Source organism: Anolis sagrei, chromosome 5, assembly GCF_037176765.1.
Source record: "Anolis sagrei isolate rAnoSag1 chromosome 5, rAnoSag1.mat, whole genome shotgun sequence".
Classification (NCBI taxonomy): domain Eukaryota; kingdom Metazoa; phylum Chordata; class Lepidosauria; order Squamata; family Dactyloidae; genus Anolis; species Anolis sagrei.
The window spans coordinates 5,614,454-5,634,209 of record NC_090025.1 but is presented as its reverse complement, the minus strand read 5'-3'; the positions used below and the strand labels follow the sequence as shown (position 1 = coordinate 5,634,209).

Genomic DNA, 19,756 nt, shown 5'->3' with positions numbered 1-19,756 from the left:
GGTGGGAAGCTTCCCATCAACAAGATGAAGTATCATAGCGATTAAGATGGAAAATAAGGTTGGGACAATAACACATCCCTGTTTGACACCTGATTCCACCTTAAACGGGTCACTTTGGGAGCCATCCTATTAACGTTCCCACATTGATGGAGGGGATGCTGGGACTTGCAGTCCAAAAATAACTCTAGTAAAACCACACAGCATGACTACCACAGCAAAGAGGGGGGGAAATGTGCAATGAACCAGCCTGATTCTATTTTGGTCTATATTGATGTTTTCCATGCCTTCTACGTACACCACCTGGATATCTGAAGATGAAGGGCAAGTTAAAAATAGGCCTAATAATAAATGAAAAATAAATAAGCCTACCCATTTCTCTGCAGGGGAGACCTGTAGACGCCTCATCCATCTCCAAAAAAGAGTGATTCCGGCGCGGCTCTTTTCTTCCTGACAATAGGATTAGGATTTCATCACAACCACGCTGGCCCAATAAAGAGATTATTCCCATTTCAATGAAGCTAAAACGCCCGTCTATCCCGATATCATTGGCTCTGATTGACAGGAGCAGAAGCCTCTTCTTAACCTTACAGCCCTAGAACCTTCAATAGTGGGATTTAATGTGGCATTTGCATCATGCAGAGCGCACCTTGAGCTCCGGGTGCATCCGCACCGTGGAATTAATGCGGTTTGACACCACTTGAGCTGCCAAGTTCTCTAGAATAGTTCCACCACTGACGTGTGAGTCTTTTGTTGCCAGGCCACAGCAGATTTTTTTAAAAGAGAGAGAACACTTCTTTATTTTCAGTCAGTTGATTTCCAGTCTGTCTCTTTGCAGCCAAATACTTTGTTGTGCAATCACTTTTTTCACTCACTTGTATCCTGAGGACGATGGTCTTCCAAGTGTAGTGTCTTGGCAGTGTGTCCGTAGGTGGATATGGAGCCCTATTCTTGATCCGCATGTTCTTCCACAGTGAAGACCTCGATTTCCCAGTCAGGGTTGGCTTCACAGGCCTTCCTCTTGGCACATTTTTCCCTTTTGCCTTCCATTCATGCCTCTTCGAATTCTGCAGCACTGCTGGTCACAGCTGACCTCCAGCTGGAACGCTCAAGGGCCAGGGCTTCCCAGTCCTCGGTGTCTATGTCACAGTTTTTGAGGTTGGCTTTGAGCCCATCTTTAAATCTCTTTTCCTGCCCACCAACATACCATTTTCCAATCTTGAGTTCGGAATAGAGCAACTGTTTTGGGAGATGGTGGTTGGGCATGAGGACAACGCAGTCTGTTCAGCACCTTTCAAGTCACCCAGTTTTCTCAATGCACCCAGGAGAAAGTCTCTCATTTTGTGTCAGCCATTGATTGAGGTTCTGGGTTTGAGCCTGCCACTTTTGGACTCTCGCTTGCTGAGGTGTTCCAGCGAGTGTCTCTGTAGAAAACTATTTCTTGATTTAAGGCATTGGCGTGCTGGCTGATACCCAAACAGGGGATGAGCTGGAGATGTCACTGCCTTGGTCCTTTCACTATTGGCTGCTACTTCCCAGTGAATGTCACATGGTGCAATACCGGCTAAGCAGTGTAATTTCTCCAGTTGGTGTAGGGCACATACACCCTGTAATAATGCGGCATGTCTCATTAAGAGTTGCATCCACCGTTTTAGCGTGGTGAGATGTGTTCCACACTGGGCATGCATACTCAGCAGCAGAGTAGCACAGCGCAAGGGCAGATGTCTTCACTGTATCTGGTTGTGATCCCCAGGTTGTGCCAGTCAGCTTTCATATGATATTGTTTCTAGTGCCCACTTTTTGCGTGATATTCAGGCAGTGTTTCTTGTAGGTCAGGGCACGGTCCAGAGTGACTCCCAGGTATTTGGGTGCGCTGCAATGCTCCAGTGGGATTCCTTCTCAGGTGATCCTCAGAGCTCAGGATGCTTGTCTGTTCTTAAGGTGAAAAGCACATGTCTGCATTTTTGATAGATTAGGAATCCGCTAGTTTTCCTTGTAATAGGCAGTAAGAACACCTAGAGCTTCGGAGAGCTTCTGTTCAACCATCTCAAAGCTCCCTGCTTGAGCAGTAATGGCACGATCATCAGCATAGAAGGGAAGCGATCAGAAGCAACCAGAAGGTTAATTGCTGACCGGAAAGGATGTAGACATGCGAGGCTTGGATAACCTAAAGGTACCAAATCCCATTTGATTTTGGAAGCTAAGCAGGGTCAGTCCCAGTTAGAGGTTGAATGGAAGACCACCAGGTGCTGTAGGTTGTGTCTTTCAACACTGACATATAAAATTCAGATTATCTGCTTTGAACTAGATTATATGGCAGTGTAGGCTTCGGCCCCTTCTACATTGCCATGTGATCCAGATTATCAAAGCAGATAATCCATACCATCTGCTTTGAACTGGATTATATGAGTCTAAACTGCCACATAATCCAGTTCAAAGCAGATAATCTGGATGTTATATGGCAGTGTAGACGGGGCCTGGGAGTCCAGTGTTTCTCTTTCTCTAGGTTTTGAAGCAGAGGCTGGCCATCTGTCGGGAGAGCCTGGATTGTGTCTTTCTGCTCAACAGAATGAGTTCCACTACATGGCTTGGGTTCTCTTCCAACACTATGAGTCTATGATCATTTCCCCATTTTTTTAAACCCAATCTTTGAGCATCTTAGGGACCGGTCCCCATTTTCTTCTGCATCTGTATCTGCAGAGGAATGTGTTGCATGCAACAGGGTTCAGCCGCCTGCCGATGGCTTGAGCATTTGTATAAAAATGCATGCCATCTGGCTGTGCCTCTCAATCAAGCAACAGGGTTAAGAATGGGCCCACACACCCAGATTTCTTCCCTGCTGCTGCCTAATGTACTCTGAATTTCATGTATTTTCGGAAAGTCAATGAGTTATTCGTGGAAGCAGGGATTTTGGTTCCTAAAACTATTCCAGAGACCCAGGCTTTCTATTCTAGTCTTGAACAAGGACGTGGAGCTGCTGAGGTTGAAGGAAGGTGTCCCCAACTTGGAACCCTGAAAGCATTTACAATTATTGGGCAGGTGAAGGCAAATAGGCACTCCTTCCCACCCGCTACTAAGGAGGCTGTCGAGGTCCTGAACCGGTGCTTGGCCGCTGTGACGGTCTGGATGGGGGCGAACAAATTGAAATTGAATCCAGACAAGACAGAGGTACTCCTGGTCAGTCGCAGGGCCGAACAGGGTATAGGGTTACAGCCTGTGTTAGACGGGGTCGCACTCCCCCTGAAGACACAGGTTCGCAGTCTGGGTGTGATCCTGGACTCATCGCTGAGCCTGGATCCCCAGGTTTCGGCGGTGACCAGAGGAGCATTCGCACAGTTAAGACTCGTGCGCCAACTGCGACCGTACCTTGGGAAGTCTGACTTGGCCACGGTAGTCCACGCTCTGGTTACATCCCGCCTTGACTACTGCAACGCTCTCTACGTGGGGTTGCCTTTGAAGACGGCCCGGAAGCTTCAATTAGTCCAACGGGCGGCAGCCATGGTATTAACAGGAGCAGGGCGCAGGGAGCATACAACTCCTCTGCTGTACCAGCTCCACTGGCTACCGATTAGCTACCGAGCCCAATTCAAAGTGCTGGCTTTGACCTTTAAAGCCCTAAACGGTTCTGGCCCTACATACCTATCCGAACGTATCTCGGCCTATCAGCCCACCAGGACCCTAAGATCTTCAGGAGAAGCCCTTCTCTCCATCCCGCCTGCTTCACAAGTGCGGCTTGCGGGAACGAGAGATAGGGCCTTTTCTGTGGTGGCCCCCCGGCTTTGGAATGCCCTCCCTACTGAAATAAGATCAGCCACCTCGCTAATGGCATTTCGGAAAAAACTGAAAACTTGGATGTTCGAGCAAGTTTTCAACTAATTCCGATGTGATGATGTTTTGATCATGGACTAGCAATCAAGGATAACGAATTGGATTACGACTTTAACTATGAGATGTTCCGGTCTGTATTGGTGGCCCAATACTATGTATGTATATGTATGTATTTTTATATTTTATTTTATATTTTTAAAGTGAATATTGTATTTTTAAATATGTTGTAAACCGCAATGAGTCGCCGCACAGGCTGAGATATTAGCGGTATACAAGTGTACTAAATAAATAAATAAATAAATAAAATAAATAAATAAGCTTTTGCAAATGAAGCAGGGAAGGAAAAGGAGGCAATACCTGCATCTGCCACTAGGTGGCAATGGAGATCACTGGATGAAGGCAAAGGAGGAAAAGAAGATAATACCTTATTAGATAGGAATGCATTGCATGTACCTCCCGTGTGTGGGGAAAAATACAGTTCTAATGTACTTGTGTTCACAGCACAGTCCACTATGATTCCAGAGAGACAGCTGAATTATTTCTTCCCTGGAGGGAGAAATGGGAGTGGTGTGTATGTGCTTTTCCTCTTTGCCATTGTTGGGAATCAGCCTGGGTTGGGTTACAGGATCCTGATGTGGGAAATGATGAGAGATATGATGGTGCTGAGGCTGGGGTACAAAATGGAGATGGTTTGGTCAATGATTTTTCATGTAGACAATGACAGAGAGGCTCCAGTGCAAATGGCAGTTTCTCATGAGAATATTCTTGCTGGGCCTAGCAATGATGGTTCACTCCCTCTTTCCGTGAGCTCTCAAGATTTGGGTTTGGAAAACAATCTGGCACTGTGCTTTCAAATCTCTGCCAACTGTGACCAGGACTATGCAGTGTTTTGGATTGGAACTGTTTGCCTTTGAGACAGTCCACCCATTATGCAGCTAGAGGAGGCCATGAGAGAAGGAATTCGTGTCCTACCTAGCAGGGGTGTTGTGTGTTTTACCTATCATTTCTATCTCTGTGACAAGTTTTGAGATAGACTTGGGCTGACCATAGGATTTCACTAAAGGAAATGGCTTGAGAAGGCACTTTTCTGGTTATTTCTATGTCTTCCAGTAGCATTTTATGGTATGCTACTGGGCAATCATGGAATCACATAAAAAATTTAGTGTCATAAATACTTTTTAAATTCCAAAAAAACCCCCAAACATTTAAAAAAGCATTTAAAAGCCGTGACCTACCGGTAAGTCAGTGGTTCTCAACCTTCCTAATGCCGTGACCCATTAATACAGTTCCTCATGTTGTGGTGACCCCAATCATAACCTAATAGGGCGGGATATAAATAATATTTGATTGATTGATTGACCCCCATCAGTTCCTGACAGATGTTGACTTTGCTTCCTTAAGTGATCATTGGTTTTCCTTCTTAAGTAAGGAGCCTTGTTTGCTTCCTTATTAATGTACACACTTTCTTATTTAAAAGAGCCATTGTCTTTGGTAATGTGAACATGTTGCTTTCCACCAAGAGTTCAACAGTTAATCATTTGTCTCTGGGCATCAACAGTTCTGCAACTTTTACTTACAGTTCATGATTTTTTTTCACCTCCTTCTTGTAGCTGGTAGACTTTTAGGAATTATGGGATATAAAGAAAGTTTGATTAGTTGATTGATTCCTATCAGTTCTGGACAGATGTTGACTTTGCTTCCTTAAGTGATCATTGGTTTTCCTTCTTAAGTAAGGAGCCTTGTTTGCTTCCTTATTAATGTACACACTTTCTTATTTAAAAGAGCCATTGTCTTTGGTAATGTGAACATGTTGTTTTCCACCAAGAGTTCAACAGTTAATCATTTGTCTCTGGGCATCAACAGTTCTGCAACTTTTACTTACAGTTCATGAATTTTTTCACCTCCTTCTTTTAGCTTTTAGGCTTTTAGGCATTGTGGGATATAAATAAAGTTTGATTGGTTGATTGACTCCTATCAGTTCTGGACAGATGTTGACTTTGCTTCCTTAAGTGATCATTGGTTTTCCTTCTTAAGTAAGGAGCCTTTTTTGCTTCCTTATTAATGTAAGGAACCTTGTAAACACTTTCTTACTTAAAAGAGCCATTGTCTTTAGTAATGTGAACATGTTGTTTTCCACCAAGAATTCAACAGTTAATCATTTGTTCATGTTTTCATCTCCTTCTTGTAGCTGGTAGGCTTTTAGGAATTGTGGGATATAAATAAAGTTTGATTGGTTGATTGACTCCTATCAGTTCCGGAACGATGTTGACTTTGCTTCCTTCTTAACGTAAGGAACCTTGTAAACACTTTCTTACTTAAAAGAGCCATTGCCTTTGGTAATGTGAACATGTTGTTTTCCACCAAGAGTTCAACAGTTAAATCATTTGTCTCTGGTAATCAGTAGTTCTGCAACTTTTACTTACAGTTCATGATTTCTTCACCTCCTTCTTATAGCCGGTAGGTTTTTAGAAGTTGTGGGAGTTGAAGTTTGCCTATGTGTGAACTAGAGGATCTAGAAATGCCTAAAGATGAGGGGTTTTATTTGGATGCAGGTAAGTGAATCTATGGATACTGGTCCTGCAGATACAGGTATTGTACTGCATTCAGTGAACTTGAAGATTTTGTCCATCTGCATCCCTTTAGGACTCAATACTCCTGGGTGACTTCCCTTCACATCCATCCCAGAGTCCCAGCTCTGTTTGCTTTGCATGCAGCACTGCCTCTTGAGCAGGCCCCACTGCGATAGGGAAGGTCCCATCTGGCCAAGCCCTTCTGGAGCAAGCGAGAGCACAAAGTGTTTGTTGTGTGCATGAGGTTTTGTGTTTTTTCCCCCCAGATTCAAGGAGGACAGATTGTTCAAACTCCATCCACACACACAAGCCATAAATAGCAATGCAAAATATGATAGCGCAAAGTATGGGGAAGGAAGCCACCATCAGAACGACAGGTAAAATCTCCAGCAAAGGATGTCTCTAAATAATAATAATAATAATAATAATAATTTAATGTTAATCATTTTAACTGTTTAAATTTTTATTGTTAGTACTTGGTTTTTACCAGCATTGAATTTTTGCCAGAACTGTGAACCGCCTTAAGTCCCTTATGATGAGAAACGTGGGGTAGAAATGAAGTAAATAAGTAAATAAATTTTCCTGCTTCTTGGCAGAAAGGGGTTGGACTGGATGTCCCATGAGGTCTCTTCCAACTCTATGATTCTATAAAAGCCATTTTCCAAAAATTCCTGCATGGCAGAAGAAGAGGGTTGGACTAGATGGCCTTTGGAAGTCCCTCCCAACTTTGATGATTGTATGACCCACTAAAAGGGGAAATATTTGGCACTGGAAGGAGGAAAAATATATTAGGAGGCTGCAGAGAAAGAAGCTGTTGTTGTTTATTCATTTACTTGCTTCCGACTCTTCGTGACCTCATGGACCAGCCCACGCCAGAGCTCCCTGTCGGCCGTCACCACCCCCAGCTCCCTCAAGGTCAGTCCAGTCACTTCAAGGATGCCATCCATCCACCTTGCCCTTGGTCGGACCCTCTTCCCTTTTCCTTCCACTTTCCCCAGCATAATTGTCTTCTCTAAGCTTTGCTGTCTCCTCATGATGTGGCCAAAGGACTTCATTCTTGCCTCTACTATCCTTCCCTCCAATGAGCAGTCAGGCTTTATTTCCTGGAGGATGGACTGGTTGGATCTTCTTGCGGTCCAAGGCACTCTCAGAACTTTCCTCCAACACCACAGTTCAAAAGTATCTCTCTTCCTTCTCTCTACCTTCCTTATGGTCCAGCTACGGGGAATCCTTATATATCTGGGTTATATATGGGTTTATATATCTGTGGAATGATATATAAGGTGGTCAGTTGAAACATTCACACCTAGCTCCAACAGACAAGAGTTCTTTCTCCCACCCTCGTCATTCCACTGATATATAAACCCATTTTCCTAGTTCCAACAGACCTCACTACCTCTGAGGATGCTTGCCATAGATGCAGGCGAAACGTCAGGAGAGAATGCCTCTAGAACATGGCCATATAGCCCGAAAAAACCTACAACAACCCAGTGATTGGATGGCCATCTGTTGGGGGTGCTTTGAATGCAATTTACCTGCTTCTTGGCAGAATGGGGTTGGACTGGATGGCCCAGGAGGTCTCTTCCAACTCTGTGATTCTATGAAATGCCATTTTCCAAGAATTCCTGCATGGCAGAAGAAGTAGGCAGAAGACCGCAGGGTTCCTTTTTGGGCCCGGTCCTGTTCTTTATTAATGACTTAGATGAAGGGTTAGAAGGCAGGATCATCAAGTCTGCAGACGACACCAAATTGGGAGGGATAGCCAATACTCCAGAGGACAGGAGCAGGATTCAAAACGATCTTGACAGATTAGAGAGATGATGGGCCAAAACTAACAAAATGAAGTTCAACAGTGACAAATGCAAGATACTCCACTTTGGCAGGAAAAATGAAAGGGAAAGATACAGAATGGGGGACAATGCCTGGCTCGAGAGCAGTACGTGTGGAAAAGATCTTGGAGTCCTTATGGACAACATGAGCCAACAATGTGATGTGGTGGCAAAAAAAGCCAATGGGATTTTGGCCTGCATCAAGAGGAGCCTAGTGTCTAGATCCAGGGAAGTAATGCTACCCATGCTCTATTCCACTTTGGTTAGACCACACCTGGAATATTGTGTCCAATTCTGGGCACCACAATTCAAGAGAGTTATTGACAAGCTGGAATGTGTCCAGAGGAGGGAGACTAAAATTAATAAAAGGTCTGGAGAACAAGCCCTATGAGGAGCGGCTTAAGAAGCTGGGCATGTTTAGCCTGAAGAAGAGAAGGCTGAGAGGAGACATGATAGCCATGTATAAATATGTGAGAGGAAGTCACAGGGAGGAGGGAGCAAGCTTGTTTTCTGCTTCCCTGGAGACTAGGACGCAATGGAACAATGGCTTCAAACTACAAGAAAGGAGATTCCACCTGAACATGAGGAAGAGCTTCCTGACTGTGAGAGCCGTTCAGCAGTGGAACTCTCTGCCCCCGAGTGTGGTGGAGGCTCCTTCTTTGGAAGCTTTTAAACCAGTGCTTCTCAACCTGGGTGTCAGAGGGGTTGCCAAAAACCATCAGAAAACAGTATTTTCTGTTGGTCATGGGGCTTCTGTGTGGGAAGTTTGGCCAAATTCAATCATTGGTAGGGTTCAGAATGCTCTTTGATGGTAGGTGAACTATAAATCCCAGGAACTATAACTCCCAAATGTCAAGGTCTGTTTCCCCCAAACTCCACCAGTGTTCTCATTTGGCATACTGGGAATTCATGCCAAGTTTGGTCCAGATTCATCATTGTTTGAGTCCACAGTGCTCTCTGGATGTAGGTGAACTATAACTCCCAAACTCAAGGTCAATGCCCACCAAACCCTTCCTGTATTTTCTGTTGGTCATGTGAGAACTGTGTGCCAAGTTTGGTTCAATTCCATCGCTGGTGGGGTTCAGAATGCTCTTTGATTGTAGGTGAACTATAAATCCCGCCCAACCCCACCAGTAATCAAATTTAGGCTTATTGGGTATTTGTGTCAAATTTGGTCCAGTGAATAAAAATAGATCCTGAGTATCAGATATTTATATTACATTTCATAACAGTAGCAAGATTATAGTTATGAGTAGCAACAGAAATAATTTTATGGTTGGGGGTCACCACAACATGAGGAACTGCATTAAGAGGTCACGGTATTAGGGAGGTTGAGAACCACTGGTCTAGGAAATTAGTCCATCAGAGTTCATGAAAAACAAAGGGGTGATTTGAATGCAATATTCCTGCTTCTTGGCAGAATGGGGTTGGACTGGATGGCCCATGAGGTCTCTTCCAACTCTTTGATTCTATGGTTCTAGGGTTGGACTAGATGGCCTTTGGGGGGTCCCTTCCAACTTTGATGATTGTATGACCCACTAAAGGTGGGGGGGGGGGGAGATATATGGCACTGGGAGGAAGGAAGAATATATGAGGAGGCTGCAGAGAAAGAGGAGACCTTCCCAAAAGGAAAGAGACTTGGCACCCAAGTGATGTCAAGAGGGAGGCGGACCCCAGACCCATTACAAGGGAAGACTTGGCATAAGGCGGACTCAGCTGGAGGGAAACTGTGCCAACCTCTTTCTCTCCTCCTCCTCCTCCTCCTCCTCCTCCTCCTCCCACCCCTTCCTCTCTTTGGCTCCCTTGGCAATAGAGGTGCCCAGATTGCAGGAGGAGGAGGAGAATAAGGAGAATCAGAGGGAGGAGGCACCCCCCTCGTCTTGCTCTGCCCCCTCCCCTCTTTCCCTTTCCCCAGCCACAGCCACCAAGGCTAGTAGTGGCCCGGCAGAGACCCCTCCTCCTCCTCTTCCTCCTCCTCTCCTCCTCCTCCTCCTCCTCCTGGCCCACCTGGCTGGCCAAGCGGGCGGGGGTCTCCTTGGCTTTCTTCTTCCTTCGGAGGCCATTCACTCATTCATTCACTCGGCGGCGCGCTCCCCCTACTGGCCATCTCCGGGATCGCCCCCTCGCCTTTCTCTTCTTCGCCCAGGAAGCCGGTGGCGGGCAACGGGGGCGCCCCTTTGGCACCCCAAACGGGGTCTTGGGGGGGCTCCGGCCCGGAGGAAGCACAAGGCAGCCACTGCGACCGGTAAGGCGGACCCCTCCTGCTTCCAGTGGGGTGCTTTGGGGGTGACTCCTTTGCAAGGGGTTTAATTGGGGAGGGGGCTGCAACCTTGGGGGGGGCTCCTTTGGGGAGACCTTGGGAGAGGTGTGCTGAATTGGAGGAGGGGGGGGTGATCCATTCATTTGGAGGGGGTCCCGGTTGCACATCTGGAAGGTGTGCTTCATATGAGGCTGCTTTTTGGGGGTGGCAGCATTTGTGGGGTGATTTTGTGTTTGGAGGGTCTGTTTTGGGGGGTCCTACTTTTTTGGGGGGGTCTGTTTTTGGGGATCCTAATTTTGGAGAGCTGCTTTGAGGAAGATTGCCTTTTTTGGGGAGCTGCTTTTAGGGGTCTGCTTTTGTAAGGTTGCTTTTGGGGAGTCTGCTTTTGGGGGGTTTCTTTCAGGGGTCTGCTTTTGTAAGGCTGCCTTTTGGTGGCTGTTTTGGGGTGTCTGCCTTTGGGGAGTCTGCTTTGGTAAGGCTGTCTTTTGAGGTCTGCTTTTGGGGATCTGCTTTTAGGGGTCTGCTTTGGTAAGGCTCCTTTTTGGGGTCTGTTTTGGGGGGTCTGATTTTGGGGGTCTGCTTTTATAAGGCTGCTTTTGGGGGTCTGCTTTGGGGGTTCTTCTTTTGGGGGTCTGCTTTTATAAGGCTGCTTTTGGGGGTCTGCTTTGGGGGTTCTTCTTTTGGGGGTCTGCTTTTATAAGGCTGCTTTTGGGGGTCTGCTTTGGGGGTTCTTCTTTTGGGGGTCTGCTTTTATAAGGCTGCTTTTTGGGATCTGTTTTGGGGGGTCTGCTTTTGGGAGGTCTGCTTTGGTAAGGCTGCCTTTTGGGGGCTGCTTTGGGGGTCTGCTTTGGTAAGGCTTCTTTTTAGGGTCTGCTTTGGGATCTGCTTTGGTAAGCCTGCCTTTTGGGGTCTGCTTTTTGGGGTCTGCTTTGGTAAGGCTGCTTTTTGGGGTCTGTTTTGGGGGTCTGCTTTGGTAAGGCTTTTTTGGGGGGGTCTGCTTTGGTAAGCCTGCCTTTTGGGGTCTGCTTTTTGGGGTCTGCTTTGGTAAGGCTGCTTTTTGGTGGTTGTTTTGGGGGTCTGCTTTGGTAAGGCTGTTTTTTGGGGTCTGTGTTGGGGGGTCTGCCTTTGGGGGTCTGCTTTTGTAAGGCTGTCTTTTGGGGTCTGCTTTTTGGTGATCTTTTTTTTAGGGGTCTGCTTTTGGGAGATTGCTTTTGGGGGGTCTGCTTTTAGGGGTCTGCTTTAGAGAGATTGCTTTTGAAGGTCTCCTTTTGGAGAGCTTTTTTGGGGGTTTGCTTTTGTAATGCTGCTTTTGGGATATTTCTGTTGGGGTCTGTTTTGGGTAACCTGTTTTGGGGCGGTCTGCTTTTAGGGACATGCTTTTGTAAGGCTGCTTTTGGGGGTCTGTTTTGGGCATCTGCTTTTAGGGGTCTGCTTTTGTAAGCTTGCTTTTGGGGGTTTGCTCTTAGGAGCATGCTTTAGTAAGCCTGCTTTTTGGGGTGGGAGGTCTGAATTGAATGACAGTTTCTTTGCGGGGGGGGGGGGGGATACTGCTTTTATAGGGCTGCTTTGAGGGTTCTGCTCCTTTTTGGGGGGTCTGCTTCTGCTTTCTTTCTGAAGCCATCACTCCATTCTCCATCCATCCAGAGACACACACACCTCCATGGCTTCGGCATGGCTGTGCAAAATCCAGTGCTGGAAAAGAGAGAGGGATGCAAAAATTAAAATGCTCTGTTTGTGGCACTGAACAGAAATTGAGGTGTCAGGACCCCCCACATTTATGTTGCACCCCCAAATACACCTTTCCTCATGTCCCCATCCCCCTTTTCGATATCATTCCAGCAAGGATAGCGGTGGGATCGATGGCACATCCCTCTTCCACCCCTTTTCCATGCTCAGAATGAACCAATCTGGTGAATGAAGGGGAGAAAATGCAAGGCAGGAATACGATGCGGGGGTCTATCATCACCAAGGCCAATTCCTTTATTTTCCAAATCCAGATTGATGGATCTAATAGAAAGAGATAGCAAGCGAGATGTCCTCCTCCTCCTCCTCCTCCCTTCCCTCCCACCTCCACAGCTCTGCATGTGTGCATTTCTATTTTATTTCAATTTTTTTTCTCTTTGCCATCACAGCGTCTCGTAGTAACCGCCGCATGCTGTTGAAGCAGACATTGTGTTCCAAAGGAGGAATATTTCTAGAGATTTTCCTCCCCCTTTGCAATAATAATAATAATACCCCTGCAATTAAAAAAAAAACCCCTTCTTTCATTGCATCCTTCCCCATGTTTGCAGAGGTATAAATCCCCCGCCAACCTTGGCTTTGCATTGATTTAAGTTGGAGAACAGGAGCCTCGGTTTGCGTTGCATGGTTCACAGATCTCAGGCTTTATTAGCTCCCTTTCCACAATAAACCCAGGCAGGATTATCCTAAAGTTATAGGCTTTCTAGCTTTGGAGGGGCAAATGGTCCACCTAGGTCCATCTGGGGTGCATCTAATGCACCCGAGTTTGGTACCACTTTCACCGCCGTGGCTCAATGCTACAGAATCCTAGGAGTTGTAGTTTTAGGCAGAGAAGACCTTTCCAAACTACAACTCCCTGAAACCCATAACTTGGATCCATCATTGCAACCTGGGTTGCATCTACACTGTAGACTTAATGCAGTTTGACACCAATTTAACTGCCATGGCTCAATGCAACAGAATCCTAGGAGTTGTAGTTTTAGGTAGAGAAGTAGTTTTAGGTAGAGAAGACCTTTCCAAACTACAACTCCCAGAAACCCATAACTTGGGTCTGTCATTGCAACCTCACTGTAGATTTAATGCGGTTTGACACCATTTTAACCGCCGTGGCTCAAGGCTACGGAATCCTAGGAGTTGTACTTTTAGGCAGAGAAGACCTTTCCAAACTACAACTCCCAGAAACCCATAACTTGGATCCGTCACTACAACCTGGAGTGCATTTACACTGTAGATTTAATGCAGTTTGACACCACTTTCACCGCCGTGGCTCAAGGCTACGGAATCCTAGGAGTGGTAGTTTTAGGCAGAGAAAACCTTTCCAAACTACAACTACCAGAAACCCATAACTTGGGTCCATCGTTACAACCTGGCATGCATCTACTCTGTAGATTTAATGCAGTTTGTCACCATTTTAACCGCCATGGCTCAATACTATGGAATCCTAGGAGTTGTAGTTTTCAGCAGAGAAGACATTTCCAAACTACAACTCCCAGAAACCCATAACTTGGGTCCGTCATTGTAATCCGGGGTGCGTCTACACTGTAGATTTAATGCAGTTTGATACCACTTTAACCGCCGTGGCTCAATGCTACGGAATCCTAGGAGTTGTAGTTTTACGTAGAGAAGACCTTTCCAAACTACAACTCCCAGAAACCCATAACTTGGGTCTGTCACTACAACCTGGAGTGCATTTACACTGTAGATTTAAGGCAGTTTGACACCTTGACACCACTTTAACCGCCATGGCTCAATGCTACAGAATCCTTGGAGATGTAGTTTTAGGCAGAGAAGAACTTTCCAAACTACAACTCCCAGAAACCCATAACTTCTGTCCGTCATTGTAACGGGTGCATCTACACTGTAGATTTAATGCAGTTTGACACCACTTTAACCGCCGTGGCTCGATGCTACGGAATCCTAGGAGTAGTAGTTTTAGGCAGAGAATACCATTCCAAATGACAACTCCCAGAAACCCATTACTTGGGTCCGTCACTACAACCTGGAGTGCATTTACACTGTAGATTTAAGGCAGTTTGACACCTTGACACCACTTTAACCGCCATGGCTCAATGCTACAGAATCCTTGGAGATGTAGTTTTAGGCAGAGAAGACCTTTCCAAACTACAACTCTCAGAAACCCATAACTTGGGTCCGTCATTGCAAACTGGGGTGCATCTACACTGTAGACTTAATGCAGTTTGACACCACTTTAGCCGCCATTGCTCAATGCTACGGAAACCTAGTAGTTGTAGTTTTAGGCAAAGAAAACCTTCCCAAACTACAACTCCCAGGAACCCATGGCATTGAGCCATGGCAGCGAAAGTGGTGTCATACTGCATTAATTCTGCAGTGTAGCTCCAGAGAACACACATGGATTGAAAGAATCCAAAAAGCATTGCTTCCAAACCATTCCATGCATCTTTCCTTGGGAAGTTGGTTGTTTGGGTTGCCAAAAAACTGCTAATTTTCCATGAGTTTTGAGTATATGGTTTTTATGGCGTAAACATGTCAAAGAGACATTGTTGTTGGTTGCATCTGCACTGTGAAATTAATGTGATTTGGCAGCTAAAGTGTTGTCAAACTGCGCTAACTCTGCAGTGTAAATACACTCTTAGAAATAGATAGTTGTTGTGGGACATTGAGTCATTTCCAAACCTATTCCCCTTTGCGCCTCTTCATCTCCAATACCAAAGTCGTATTTCAATGGTTCCCATTTGCTTATTAATGAATCCATGTTCCTCATTCATGTTCCGGGCCGTTCTAGATCCCATTGCTGCAGTACAGATTTTTGTAGTTTTGCAGGTGTATCATTCCTTTCCCTGTATGTTTTTAAGCCCTAAATATTATTTGGTTCTAATGTGTCAATACATCACCCTTCCCTAACCTCTAAAGCAGCGGTTCTCAACCTGGGGGTCGCGACCCCCAGAGGGGTCGTTTGGCAATTCTGGAGGGGTCGTGGCATAGTCTCGTTAGGCCACGCCTTCTCCTGCAGGTCCCACGCAACCTCAACAGCGTGCCAAACAGATACCGAGGCCTTTGCAGAAGCTACTGGAAGAGTGTGTGTAAGGGAGAGAGGAAGGCTAAGAAAGAGAGTATTTATTTGTTGTGTCAGGGCAACCAGTCAATTGTATTACATTTCTAACAGAACAAAACAAACAGACAGACAAAACACAACATTTGCAAGTTTGGTAGTTGATTAAAAGTCATTTGACCAGTATCTGGCCACTTGGAGTGCTTCTGGTGTTGCTACAAGAAGGTCCTCCATTGTGCACGTGGCAGGGCTCAGGGTGCATTGTAGTAGGTGGTCTGTGGTTTGCTCTTCTTCACACTCGCCTGTCGTGGATTCCACTTTGTGGCTCCATTTCTTGAGGTTGGCTCTGCATCTCATGGTGCCAGAGCGCAGTCTGTTCAAGTCGCCCAGTCCTCTGTGTGCCCAGAGGGGAGTCTCTCATTTGGTATCAGCCACTGATTGAGGTTCTGGGTTTGAGCCTGCCACTTTTGGACTCTCGCTTGCTGGGGTGTTCCAACGAGTGTCTCTATAGATCTTAGAAAACTATTTCTAGATTTAAGTCGTTGATGTGCTGGCTGATACCCAAACAAGGGATGAGCTGGAAATGCCACTGCCTTGGTCCTTTCACTATTGGCTGCTACTTCCCGGCGGATGTTGGGTGGTGCAATACTGGCTAAGCAGTGTAATTTCTCAAGTAGTGTAGGGCACAGACACCCCATGATAATGCGTCATGTCTCATTCAGAGCCACATTTTAGTGTGGTGAGATGTGTTCCACACTGGGCATGCATACTCAGCAGCAGAGTAGCATAGCACAAGGGCAGATGTCTTCACTGTGTCTGGTTGTAATCCCCAGGTTGTGCCAGTCAGCTTTCCTATGATATTGTATCTAGCACCCACTTTTTGCTTGATGTTCAGGCAGTGCTTCTTTTAGGTAAGAGCACGGCCCAGAGTGACTCCCAGGTATTTGGGTGTGCTGCAATGCTCCAGTGGGACATGAGAGAAGCCTCCTCGCAGGATTACAAGATATCCGGGCGTCCCCTGGGCAATCTCTTCGTAGACGGCTGATTCTCTCACTCCAGAAGCAACCAGAAAGAGAGTAGGGAGACTGTAAGTGTGAGTGTAAGAGAGAGGGAAGGAAAGGAAAGAGAGGAGAGAAAGAGCCTGGCTGTAATTTGTGGGGGTCTCATTGGGCTGTGGAAGTCAGAGGTGAATTGGGTGAAGGTACTTCAGATCCCTTCATCCATTGTCCATACTCTCCCAAACATATAGTTTTTTATCATTAATCACTATGCTTTAATTATGTTCTATTTGTAACAAAGGGAAATACATCCTGCATCTTAGATATTTACATTACAATTCATAACAGTACAGTTATGAAGTAGCAACAAAAATATGGTTGGGGGTCAACACAACATGAGGAACTGTATTTAGGGGTCACAGCATTAGAAAGGTTGAGAACCACTGCTCTAAAGGCACATCTTCACTGCAGAATGAATGCAGTTTGACACCACTTCAACTGCCATGGATCAGTGCTCTGAAATCATGGGATTTGTAGTCTTGCAGGGTCTTTCGCCTCTGCTGCCAAGCAATGCTGGTGCCTCACCAAACTATACATCCTAGGATTCCATAGCATTGAGCCATGGCAGGCAAAGTGGTGTCAAACTGCATTAATTCTGCAGTGTAGATGCACCCAGGGTGCTTCAGGACAATTCTATCGTATGCTTGCTTGGAAGCTACCATACCATTGCATTGGCAGACATAGCTATTACTAGGAATTAGCAAAATCCTCCAAAGCGAATAAGGGAATAAGGTAATTTAATGGCATTGGATTGTCTCCATGGTTTCACATAACCGCTGCCCATTCAGGGATGTCTTTCTATATAAATGCCTTCGAGTTGCATGCTGACTTTGATTATTTTCAAGTGTTTTAGGTCATTTTAAATAATCTGCATCTTTAATTCTTATTTTAATATTTGTATGTTGTGGGTTTTAAATTGCATTGCTTTTTAGTGTTGTGGGCCACTTTGCATCTCTATCAAGAGATAAAAGCAGTATATATAAATATATAATAATAATAATAATAATTATTATTATTATTATTATTTTCATAGGATTTTCTTAGGCAGGGAATGCTCAGGAGCAGTTTTTCACCAGTTCCTTCCTCTGAAATAGAGTCTGCAACACATGGTTTTTGTTGGCGGTCTCCCATCCAATTGCTATCCAGGGCTGACCCTGCTTAGCATCCAAGATCAAGTGCTATCCAGTGCCTTTGGTCTGCCCTAGATAGAGCCTTCTTAGGCAAGGAATCCTTAGACATGTTTTTCTCATTTCCTTCCTCTGAAACAGAGGAAGTGGTCTCTGGTGGTCTCCCATCCAATTCATAACCACGTCTGACCCTGCTTAGCATTTGAGATCAGCTGGTGATTTAGGCCTTCCCTAGATAGAGCCTTCTTCAGCAAGGAATCCTTGGACATGTTTTTGTCATTTCCTTCCTCTGAAATAGAGCTGGGGTTCACTGGTGGTCTCCCATCCAATTTGTAACCAGGGCTGACCCTGCTTAGCATTCGAGATCAGATGGAGATTTAGACCTTCCCTAGATAGAGCCTTCTTCAGCAAGGACTCCTTAGACTTTTTTGTCATTTCCTTCCTCTGAAATAGAGCTGGGGTTCACTGGTGGTCTCCCATCCAATTCATAACCAGGAGTGGCGCTTTAAGGGTGTTTACTTGGGAATAAATGCATGGGTTTGGACTACAAGTCCCATCATCCCTAGCTGTGACCTGTATCGGTGCTCTTCTATTTTTGGTGTAGAGACAGGCGGGATTGCGTCCCATTGTCTTCTTTTGAAAGCACGCTCCTCGCAAGCTATATATAGTCTTGAGCAATTTAAGGAAACGTCTTTCTTGCACATTCCTTTGCTGCACGTCTCACCTCATCCCTGAAGGTGCCTTGCCTTCTCTCCGACTGTCCCAATTGTGTCACACTTGTTGTCCCCAAAATATCCTCCCTGGTGAAAAGGTGCATCTACACTGAGGAATTGATCTAGTTTGACACCACTTTGGCCACTATGGTTTAGTGCCCACTATGGCTCAATGCCTTGGAATCCTGGGAAAGGAAGGCTAAAGGCCTTGTAGAACTACAACTCCCATTATCCCATAGCATTGAGCCATGGCAGTTAAAGTGGCGTCAAACTGCATTAATTCTACAGTGTAGATCTGCCCCTAATTAGTGTAGTTACTGTGGTTGTTAACAGCGAGAGCCTGCCCTTGTTTTGTGCATCTATTTTCAAGTGTGTTCTTAATGAAGGAGGTCATTATGACTTCATGCAATTGCTGTTGCTGCTGCTGCTGCTGCTTTGTTGTTGTTGTTGTTGTTTACTTTATGTCCCACCTTTCTCCCAAAACTGGGATTCAAGGCAGCTTACAATGCAAAATACACTCCAGCTAAAAACATACCCCAAAAGTGAACATTAGTATTTAAAGCGCCATTAAACATCTATCTCTTATGGTAGGCCTACTATGAATTTTAATTTTTCATTCAGTTAGTATTGTTGTTTTAATCTTTGTCCTCTGTTTCAATGTATCAATGTTTTTTCACACCGTGAGCCTTGAAAAAAAAGGCAAGTAACAATTTTCTGTGACCACATGTCCATTAGAACTGTATTTTTCACACGGTAATCCACAATGTTCACAGACAATACATTTCTATCTAACATAGCCTTATTGTCACGTTGCCAGGGCTCTGCCTATTTTAGGTAGAAATGAACCAAACTCCCAGTTTATATCAAGCAGTTTAATTAAAACAGCACTTACTTGCTGTTTTAATAGACTAAAATATAAAACATAAAAATAGCCCTCAGCCACAGAATAAACAAAAACTGATAGCAAAAGCTACACCGTAGTCAAAAGGTCCAGCCCAGTGGTCAAACGCCGAGAGTTCAATAAACAAAGTCCAGGGACCAAGAGTCTATACCGCAGTCAAAAGCCAGTCCAAAGGTTCAAGGTTCCAAGATTACAGGAGACCGGTCAGGATACTGAAAATCCAACAGACCGGGGGGGGAAACCAGCAGCATCCACCACCAAAATATGACAATACTTTTTTCTCCCAAAGATCATTTCCAAGGCTCGCTCCTTATATCCACAAACACCCGGCTGTAACCTACCCTTAATTGCTTTCACCCATGAACTCTTACTTACAAATTACTAAACCCTTTAGAACTAATACTTACATTAACCCTTCCATCACCAAGCACCATCAACTGCAGAACATATTACCCTTATCTACCTGACAGCTGGGACTTGTAGTCCAGCAACATCTGGGAGACAACATGATTTCCACCCAGTGCCTTTTGTGCATCTTAGCTTCCTCCCCAATTGTTGTTTTGCTTTTCCAAATTCATGATAAACTTTTAATGGCTGTGACCACATGTCCATTAGAACTGTATTTTTCATACAGTAATGCACAATAGAGCTCACAGACAGTGCATTTCTATCTAATGCAGCCTTATCTACCTGACAGCTGGG

General features: G+C 45.2%; 1 protein-coding gene across 1 annotated transcript in view; it reads left to right on the top strand.

Annotated features, from left to right (window-relative positions):
• Positions 1-10,015: 10,015 nt before the first annotated feature.
• Positions 10,016-19,756, top strand: part of FBXO41 (F-box protein 41) — a 116,839-nt gene continuing 107,098 nt past the window's right edge. Inside the window, exon 1 of the mRNA XM_067468533.1 lies at positions 10,016-10,469. The gene's annotated coding sequence lies outside the window, so the exon portion shown is untranslated. The remainder of the gene's footprint in view (positions 10,470-19,756) is intronic.